At 40.1% G+C, this 8520-nt stretch overlaps 1 long non-coding RNA gene across 2 annotated transcripts; it reads left to right on the plus strand.

Moving 5' to 3' along the window:
- The first annotated feature begins 235 nt into the window (after positions 1-235).
- LOC133576495 (uncharacterized) lies at positions 236-5717 on the plus strand. 2 transcript variants are annotated; one of them, XR_009811643.2, is made up of 4 exons: positions 236-339; positions 3385-3501; positions 5100-5166; positions 5350-5717. It is a non-coding gene; the product is annotated as an uncharacterized lncRNA (long non-coding RNA). The 2 variants fall into 2 exon arrangements; XR_009811642.2 differs by lacking the exons at positions 236-339; positions 3385-3501 and adding an exon at positions 4286-4353.
- Positions 5718-8520: the final 2803 nt, after the last annotated feature.

The raw sequence follows: 8520 nt of genomic DNA on the forward strand, positions 1-8520 counted from the left end.
ATCCGTTATAGGAAGGGGGGCTACTGTCAGGTTTGTCTCTGACAGTTTGACTATGTTTTAGTTTTTTCTCTGTTTGTCTTAGTTTCCTGTCAGCGCTTTTATTTTGTCTTCATTTCCTGAGTGTCTCCCTGAGTGCTGCTTCCCCTCAGCTGTGGCTGATTGGCACCTGGCCACACCTGGTGTCAATCAGCCAGCTGCTATTTATACCTGCCCTACCCTCCAGTCACTGCTGGATCATTGTCACTACTACCTGTCGTGTCGTTGTTCTTAATACTTGTCGTTGTAGCTCTGTCTACTTTTGGTTTCACTCTGCTCATGTCCTAGTTCCTTCGTGTCACAGTAAGTGTTTTTGGTTTCTTGTCCACAGTTAGCCTCTGTGCTATTTTAGTTCATAGCCAAGTTTGTTCTCCGCCTTGTGCGCGCCTTTTGTTACCTTTTCGTTTGTTGTTTTGCCTTAGTGTATAATTAAATCATGTTTTCTCGTACAATGCCTTCCACCTTCCCTGCATCTTGGGGTTCGTCACCTACAAACTCTGACAAGTGTGTTGTCAAGCTTATGAGATGCGATGCAAGTGTAAGCCACTGTGACACTATTGTTCGTTTTTTTTTTTTTTTTTTTTTTTTTTTTTATAAATGTCTAATGATGTCAATGAGGGATTTTTAATCACTGCTATGTTGAAATTGTAACTAATATTGATACTGTTGTTGATAATATTCATTTTTGTTTCACTACTTTTGGTTTGTTCTGTGTCGCGTTTGTGTCTCCTCTCAATTGCTCTGTTTATTGCAGTTCTGAATGTTGCTGGGTTTGGTTTTGGAATTGGATTGCATTGCTATGGTATTGCTGTGTATTGTTTTGCTGAATTGATTAATTAAAAAAAGAAAGACAATCGATTCTGAATTGCACAATGTTTCCCACATCTCTAGTACTTTAAATTAACTTATATAAATATTCATTATTGTTATTGGTTTATATATTTACATTATAAACACATACATTTACAAACACATAACTATTAAAATGTTCTGGCTTTATTAAAAACAAGCTTTTTTCTCTTCAGGTTGATGACAACTGATGTTGCCAAACGTATAAAATATTCATCATGTTAGCTTCCTGCTAACTTTACAAAGCCGTTTCTTGAGAGAGTTTGCTTGCTGACCTTTGGCCGCCTTGTCATAAATATTCTTTTCAACAGTCTTTTCTTTTGTTTAATATTCCCTGCAATGTGGCCGAGTTGAACGTCTTTCCGTGTTACTCCAAAAGTGTGTGTGCGTGGCGAGTCTCCCGCTTTGAAACTTCCCGTTCAAACATTCAGTGACATCTCTCTCTTTCCCCTCAGCAGAACCTCTCCTCTTTTGTTCACTCTTCAAAGGAGGCACACGCAGGAAATATACTTTGTATTTTTTATATCCCTAAAGAGGAAGTTAAGTGCAGGATGGAACAAAGTGAACTCAAGTCCATTAGGACAAATTGTTTGCTTTCTTTTTATGTTTGTTGTAAAAGGCCACTAGGAACTAAAAAACACCTGCGTCCTTCAATTAGTGGTGGACTAGTACCCAGACATGGTTTACAATGGACCTGGGCTATGATGCTGAAAAGTAAACTGGTTGTAATAATTAAAAAATAGCCCTGCGATGAGGTGGTGACTTGTCCAGGGTGTACCCCGCCTTCCGCCCGAATGCAGCTGAGATAGGCTCCAGCACCCCCCGCAACCCCGGAAGGGACGAGCGGTAGAAAATGGATGGATGGATAATTACAAAATAGTAACATTATAATTTCATGATAACAAACTTATGACAGTGTGTTTCGCTTACGTAGGAAGCAAATGTGTTACCTTAAAGGGGAACTTCACTTTTTTGGGCATTTTGCTTATCGTTCACAATCATGAGAGACAAGAAAACTAGAGTTTTTTGTTTTTGTTTCACTTTCTAACATAAAAATCGGCTTGTTCTTGGCAACTAGCAATACAGCTAATTATTGCAATCAATTCTAACTCAAAATCACTTTAAAAATGCATCCAAAAACCGTCAGCAATACTTCATTTACGTTCCGTAACCTGTATAATATCCAAGCTGTACCGACATTGTTATTGTGAGAGCGAACACTGAGGAACTCTTTTCTATCGCAGTAACTTATCGGCATGCTTTGGTATTATCCGTAAAAGCTAGTTACGGCAAGAGATAAGCTAACTTCAACAACACGAAACGCGTTTGAGTTTGTAATGCAAAACACAATGTGATACGACACCAATCTGTACTGACTGAAAAACATGAACAATTATATTACAGTATCTGTAAAGTATTAGCCCACATGTTTTGTTTGTACACGGCTGTAGTTGTAGTAACACCTATGGTGTATCATCAACTATACGTGCATCATGATCGATATTAAAGTGACTCACTCACATACCGGCTGGCCCGGTATGTTTCCTATTGATTTTGGGTAAGCAATCCATTTATGTCAAAATAGCTTGTCTCCAAATTCTATATTTATAGTGTCAACGTCGCTTTCATCTCCATCTCCCGGCTTCCGTCTGCTCCAACGTCTCACTCTTCCTTCGTGCTGGCTTCTATAAGCAGCAGTATATTTAGCTTCAAAAGAACAAGGTTGTGAATCTTCATTTGTCCAAAAAACAGTTGTGTCCGTTGTTTGTTAGCAAGTATGCCACGATTAGAAAACACACTCGGGTTTGATTCTGGAAGTAGGAACACACGTGTTGCCAGAAGTCAGACATGCGCTGCTATTGAAACAGAAATCAATGCACGGAATAAATCAGTCCCGGAAATGATTAAAATGACTAAAATACTGTACATCTAAGATATTGTTATGAAGGTGTCTGTTACTACATTATATATAAACTTGCGGTGTGTATATAAAACATTGCTGCAGAAGGTTACACGGTGACTCTCATTAGCCGCATCTTCCAGGCGTTATTATCCGCTTATCTGAGGTCGCCTCGCGGGTGCAGCAGCCTAAGCAGAGAAGCCCAGACTTCCCTCTCCCCAGCCACTTCGTCCAGCTCCTCCCGGGGGATCCTGAGGCATTCCCAGGTCAGCCGGGAGACATAGTCTTCCCAACGTGTCCTAGGTCTTCCCCGTGACTTCCTACCGGTCGGTTGTACCCTAAACACCTCCCCAGGCAGGCATTCGGGAGGCACCCTGACCAGAAACACGAACCACTTCATCTGGCTCCTCTCAATGTGGAGGAACAGCGGCTTTACTTTAAGCTTCTCTCGAACAGAGCTTCTCACCCTATCTCTAAGGCAGAGCCCCACCACCTGACAGAGGAGACTAATTTTGGTCGCTTGTACCCGTGATCTTGTCCTTTTGGTCATAACCCAAAGAACGTAGATCAACCAGTATATTGAGATATTTGTCTTCCAGCTGAGCTCCTTCTTTACCACAACGGATCGATCACATCCACATCACTGCAGACACCGCACCGATCCGCCTGACGATCTCACGATCCACTCTTCCCTCACTCGTGAGCAAGACCCCAAGGTACTTGAAATCCTCCACTTTTTTTTGTAAATGTTAGTTGTTGTTTTTTGAGTTTGCTGGTATAATGATTAATTATTTGCCAAGGAACTACATTTGGTAGCATAGAAGTTCACAATTGACTTGACACTACTTCGTAAGCAAAAAAAAGAAGGATCATAAGAATCACAGAATTTAAAAAAAAAGAAGAAAATATATATTCATAAAATAAAATGAAAAATGTTTTAGTATATACTACATTGAAAATGATCGTAAATTATTATTGCAATGATTTAACACTAAAAAATAATAATGAAATGTCATACTTCTTGGGGGGGAGCTCAATGACATTTCTGAGTGTTCCAGTCTTCAATAAAGAGATGGTAATGTTTACATTCAAAAACAAACTACAATGCATTTTTCTTTTGGTATTTATTGTACTTTTCGTACAAAATCCTAAAATGATACACAATTACATTGCATTGCATTATTGATCAAGTTTTTTTAATTTTCGATTGTTCTTTCTTAGCAATATTTGTTTTTTGCCAAAGATAGACTTTTAAAAGTACCATACTGTCATGTCTGTGATCATGTTTTGTTTAGTTATGTTTTACTTGGTTTTTGGACACTTTTTAGTTCTTGTCTTCACTCCCTTGCTTTGTCACCAGAGTAACCATTAGTTTCACCTGGTTCACATCCTCATGTCACGCACCTGTCTCACGTTTTCTCATTTTGAGTCACGCACCTGTTTTCACTAATCATGTCACCAGTATTTAAGCTTGTTGTTGCCAGGCAGTCGGCCTGGTGACATTATCGATCTATCCATCCATGCTACCCATGTCCACCCTTGTTATTCATGCTTCATGCCATGCCACAGTAAGTGTTTTTGTTTCGTGTTCTTAGTTAATTGCCTTTGTGCTAGTCTTTTGTTTTCATAGCCAACTTTTTTTGTACTTCCGCCCTTGTGCGCGCCTTTTGTTTGATTCCTTTTTTTGAGCGTTAACAATAAATATGTATTTACCTTCACGCCATGTCCAGTTCAGCTTTACTTGCATCTCGGGAAAACAAACACACCATAGTCCACGTCTTGACACATACACTGTATATCAATTGAATTGAGTTCTGTGATTGGGGATTGCACATACAAGTGAAATACTTTAGTTCTCAATTTCATTCATCCATCATTCGATCCATCCATTTTTTACCGCTTGTCCTTCTATGGGTCACGGGGGGCTGGAGCCTATCCCAGCTGCAGTCGGGCGCTCTTGATGGAAATAATCCACACATTTATATGATGAATCATTTACATTAGCATCTATAAAGACTCTGTAGTGAATGGTAATGTATGTGACTACGTGTTAAATATGGACGGGAGAGAAAGCAGGTCACATTCCCTGTGGAGACCCACTGGGGGCTCATATTCAATGCTCTTTATATGCACAGTTACTCCCTTCATGTCGGATCTCCATCGCTCTCTCTTCTTTCTCTATTCATCTTTTTCTATTTTTTTCCATGCACAGAGCCCCTGCTCACTTTCTGCCTCTCCAGCTCTTTTACACTGTACAAAAAAAAACAGACTTTGATATACTGTATTTCTTCCCTCTCTCCTGACTTTCCTGCAGCATCCGGAATTCTTGCCTGGCGGCTGATACAGGCGCCTTGGACAGAGGCAATAAAAAAAGATGAGAGGTGTGTTAAATGGTTGTTAAACAAGGTACACATACATATTAAAGTACAGTCTTCTGTATAATATTCATTATAATATATGATTTTTGTTTATATTTCTACCTCAAGGCAAGTATCAGAATGTAACTCAAACTCTACTAATTCATCCATGGTGTCATGTCTCTTTTTTAACCACACCCCCTCAAGCCCTGCTGTTTTGGAAATGCTGAAGGCGGGCGGCGGTTGCTCATCGTTGTGGCGCCAGACAGGAAGCAGCTGCCCTGCTGTGCAGGAAGTGGACAATAAGGGACAAAGTGGGCTTCAGGCATCGACGACAAGACAATATGTGAGCGTAGGTCAGTGCGGAGACAATATAAATACACTTTACTGCAGTTAACATGTAACATTAAGGGAAAAGCGAGAAATTAGTAGAATGTACGCAAAAGTAATACACTTTAATTAGAAGAGGTACAATATAAATGTGACTTTTCGTTTCATAAAATCGTATGCAACAACCACTAGAAAATGATGCATTTCTTCAGCATGTTGATGGACAACTGTTGAATAAAAACAAACCATTGAGAGTGTGAATGTTGTCTGTCCATCTGCGTTGGCCCTGTGATGAGGTGGCGACTTGTCCAGGGTGTACCCCGCCTTCCGCCCGAATGCAGCTGAGATAGGCTCCAGCAACCCTCGCGACCCCAAAAGGGACAAGCGGTAGAAAATGGATGGATGGGATGGATCTACAAGAGGAAGAAAAGTAGAAGCCAACAATGTACTTTTTTTTTAACTGTTATCATATTCTCTTTAAAGGCCTACTGAAATGCGATTTTCTTAATTAAACGGGGATAGCAGGTCCATTCTATGTGTCATACTTGATCATTTCGCGATATTGCCATATTTTTGCTGAAAGGATTTAGTAGAGAACATCAACGATAAAGTTTGCAACTTTTGGTCGCTGATAAAAAAGCCTTGCCTGTACCAGAAGTAGCAGACGAGTAGCGTGACGTCACAGGTTGTGGAGCTCCTCACATCTGCACATTGTTTACAATCATGGCCACCAGCAGCGAGAGCGATTCGGACCGAGAAAGCGACGATTTCCCCATTAATTTGAGCGAGGATGAAAGATTCGTGGATGAGGAAAGTGAGAGTGAAGGACTAGAGGGCAGTGGGAGCGATTCAGATAGGGAAGATGCTGTGAGAGGCGGGTGGGACCTGATATTCAGCTGGGAATGACTAAAACAGTAAATAAACACAAGACATATATATACTCTATTAGCCACAACACAACCAGGCTTATATTTAATATGCCACAAATGAATCCCGCATAACAAACACCTCCCCCCTCCCGTCCATTTAACCCGCCAATACAACTCAAACACTTGCACAACACACTCAATCCCACAGCCCAAAGTACCGTTCACCTCCCCAAAGTTCAAACAGCACATATATTTCCCCTAAGTCCCCAAAGTTACGTATGTGACATGCACATAGCGGCACGCACGTACGGGCAAGCGATCAAATGTTTGGCAGCCGCAGCTGCATGCGTACTCACGGTACCGCGTCTGCACATCCAACTCAAAGTCCTCCTGGTAAGAGTCTCTGTTGTCCCAGTTCTCCCCAGGACAATGGTAAAGCTTGACTGTCATCTTCCGGGAATGTAAACAATGAAACACCGGCTGTGTTTGTGTTGCTGCAGTCGGCCGCAATACACCGCTTCCCACCTACAGCTTTCTTCTTTGCTGTCTCCATTGTTCATTGAACAAATTGCAAAAGATTCACCAACACAGATGTCCAGAATACTGTGGAATTTTGCGATGAAAACAGACTACTTAATAGCTGGCCACCATGCTGTCCCAAAATGTCCTCTACAATCTGTGACGTCACGTGCTGACGTCATCATACCGAGACGTTTTCAGCAGGATATTTCGCGCAAAATTTAAAATTGCACTTTAGTAAGCTAACCAGGCCGTATTGGCATGTGTTGCCATGTTAAGATTTCATCATTGATATATAAACTATCAGACTGCTTGGTCGGTAGTAGTGGGTTTCAGTAGGCCTTTACGCATGTTCTGAGTTATTACTGTAGATAGCCAAATTATTCAATATCAAAATAATAAGGATAAAAAGTATTGTTTTTGCTTTTCACAGGATTGAAATAATGGCATATAATATACAGTTCTATAATGCTAAATACCGTATATACTCCCTAAGCAGATTAATGAAATATTGTCATTTTTGTTTGATATCCTATCCAATATGTCCGACTATTGGGAATACTTTGAGCCTCATATAATCGTATGATCGAAAACAATAGACAATGTTTAAAGTAATAGTAGCTCTGGTACGTACTTTTCCGGCCTGTCATTGCCATATATGATCCTATTTGTCATCACAGCATGAGTGCCGAGGCCCCCCATAAAAGGACAAACTTAAACAATGCGTTCATACCTCCAAAGCAAGCGATCAGGGCAAAAAGGGAAATGATTGGCATGCCGTAGGACAAAGCATTGTCTGTAAATAGTGCACCTCCTGCAGACTTCCTTATCGCAGTGGCATCGCTCGGATTTTTGCCTCTGATGTCTCTGCTTCCCATTGTTGCTGGAGAGACTGGAATCTCGCAGCTGGTACAATAGGACTGACAATGCAGGCCTGGGACGCAGGGCAAAGTTGGGATTGCTCTACATGGTCGGAGGGCTCGCTATGCTATGTGGAGTTTTTGGTCCTGACTCTTGAATGACCAAAACCTTTTTTTTTTTTGTTCTGGCTTCAAAACATGTCCATCACTACTATTAATATTAATGCAAGCAACATGTTGTGAGGCCAATTTATCCAATCAGAAGCCTGAATAAAGTCATTTCTGAAAAAGGCACAATGACTAAAATCATAGAAAAGAGGACGTATAACATATACACATGACATATTTGCAATGAAATGAAATTAAAATAAATGTTAAATTAATCTAAAACAGAGCACAAACAAATGGTATATATTTCCTAAAATAAATAAAATGAAACAAATATACAGTACAGCAAAATAATGTATACAGTATTTAACTGTATTTATACAATAAACACAATTCTATAAATAATAGAAACCTGCGCACGATTTTTTAAAAGCATACACATTGTGTTTTTGAAATTAATTCCCAGAGGCTTTTCAGTAACCTAAAATATAGTTTGCTTGTCAACATTACACAAAAAAATCCTATTGCAGTAGTACATCAACTTATGAGTTTACTGGTTCTGTGACAGAGCGCTTAACTCAAACCACTTGTATCTCAAACCAACGTCACCCATTTAATTAAAAGCAAATTGATTTAATGAGTGCTCATGCGCCACAAAATGTCACTATTTTAACAAGTAACGTGCCTTTTAA

The sequence above is a fragment of the Nerophis lumbriciformis genome, linkage group LG34 (assembly GCF_033978685.3).
Source record: "Nerophis lumbriciformis linkage group LG34, RoL_Nlum_v2.1, whole genome shotgun sequence".
Taxonomy (NCBI): Eukaryota; Metazoa; Chordata; class Actinopteri; order Syngnathiformes; family Syngnathidae; genus Nerophis; species Nerophis lumbriciformis.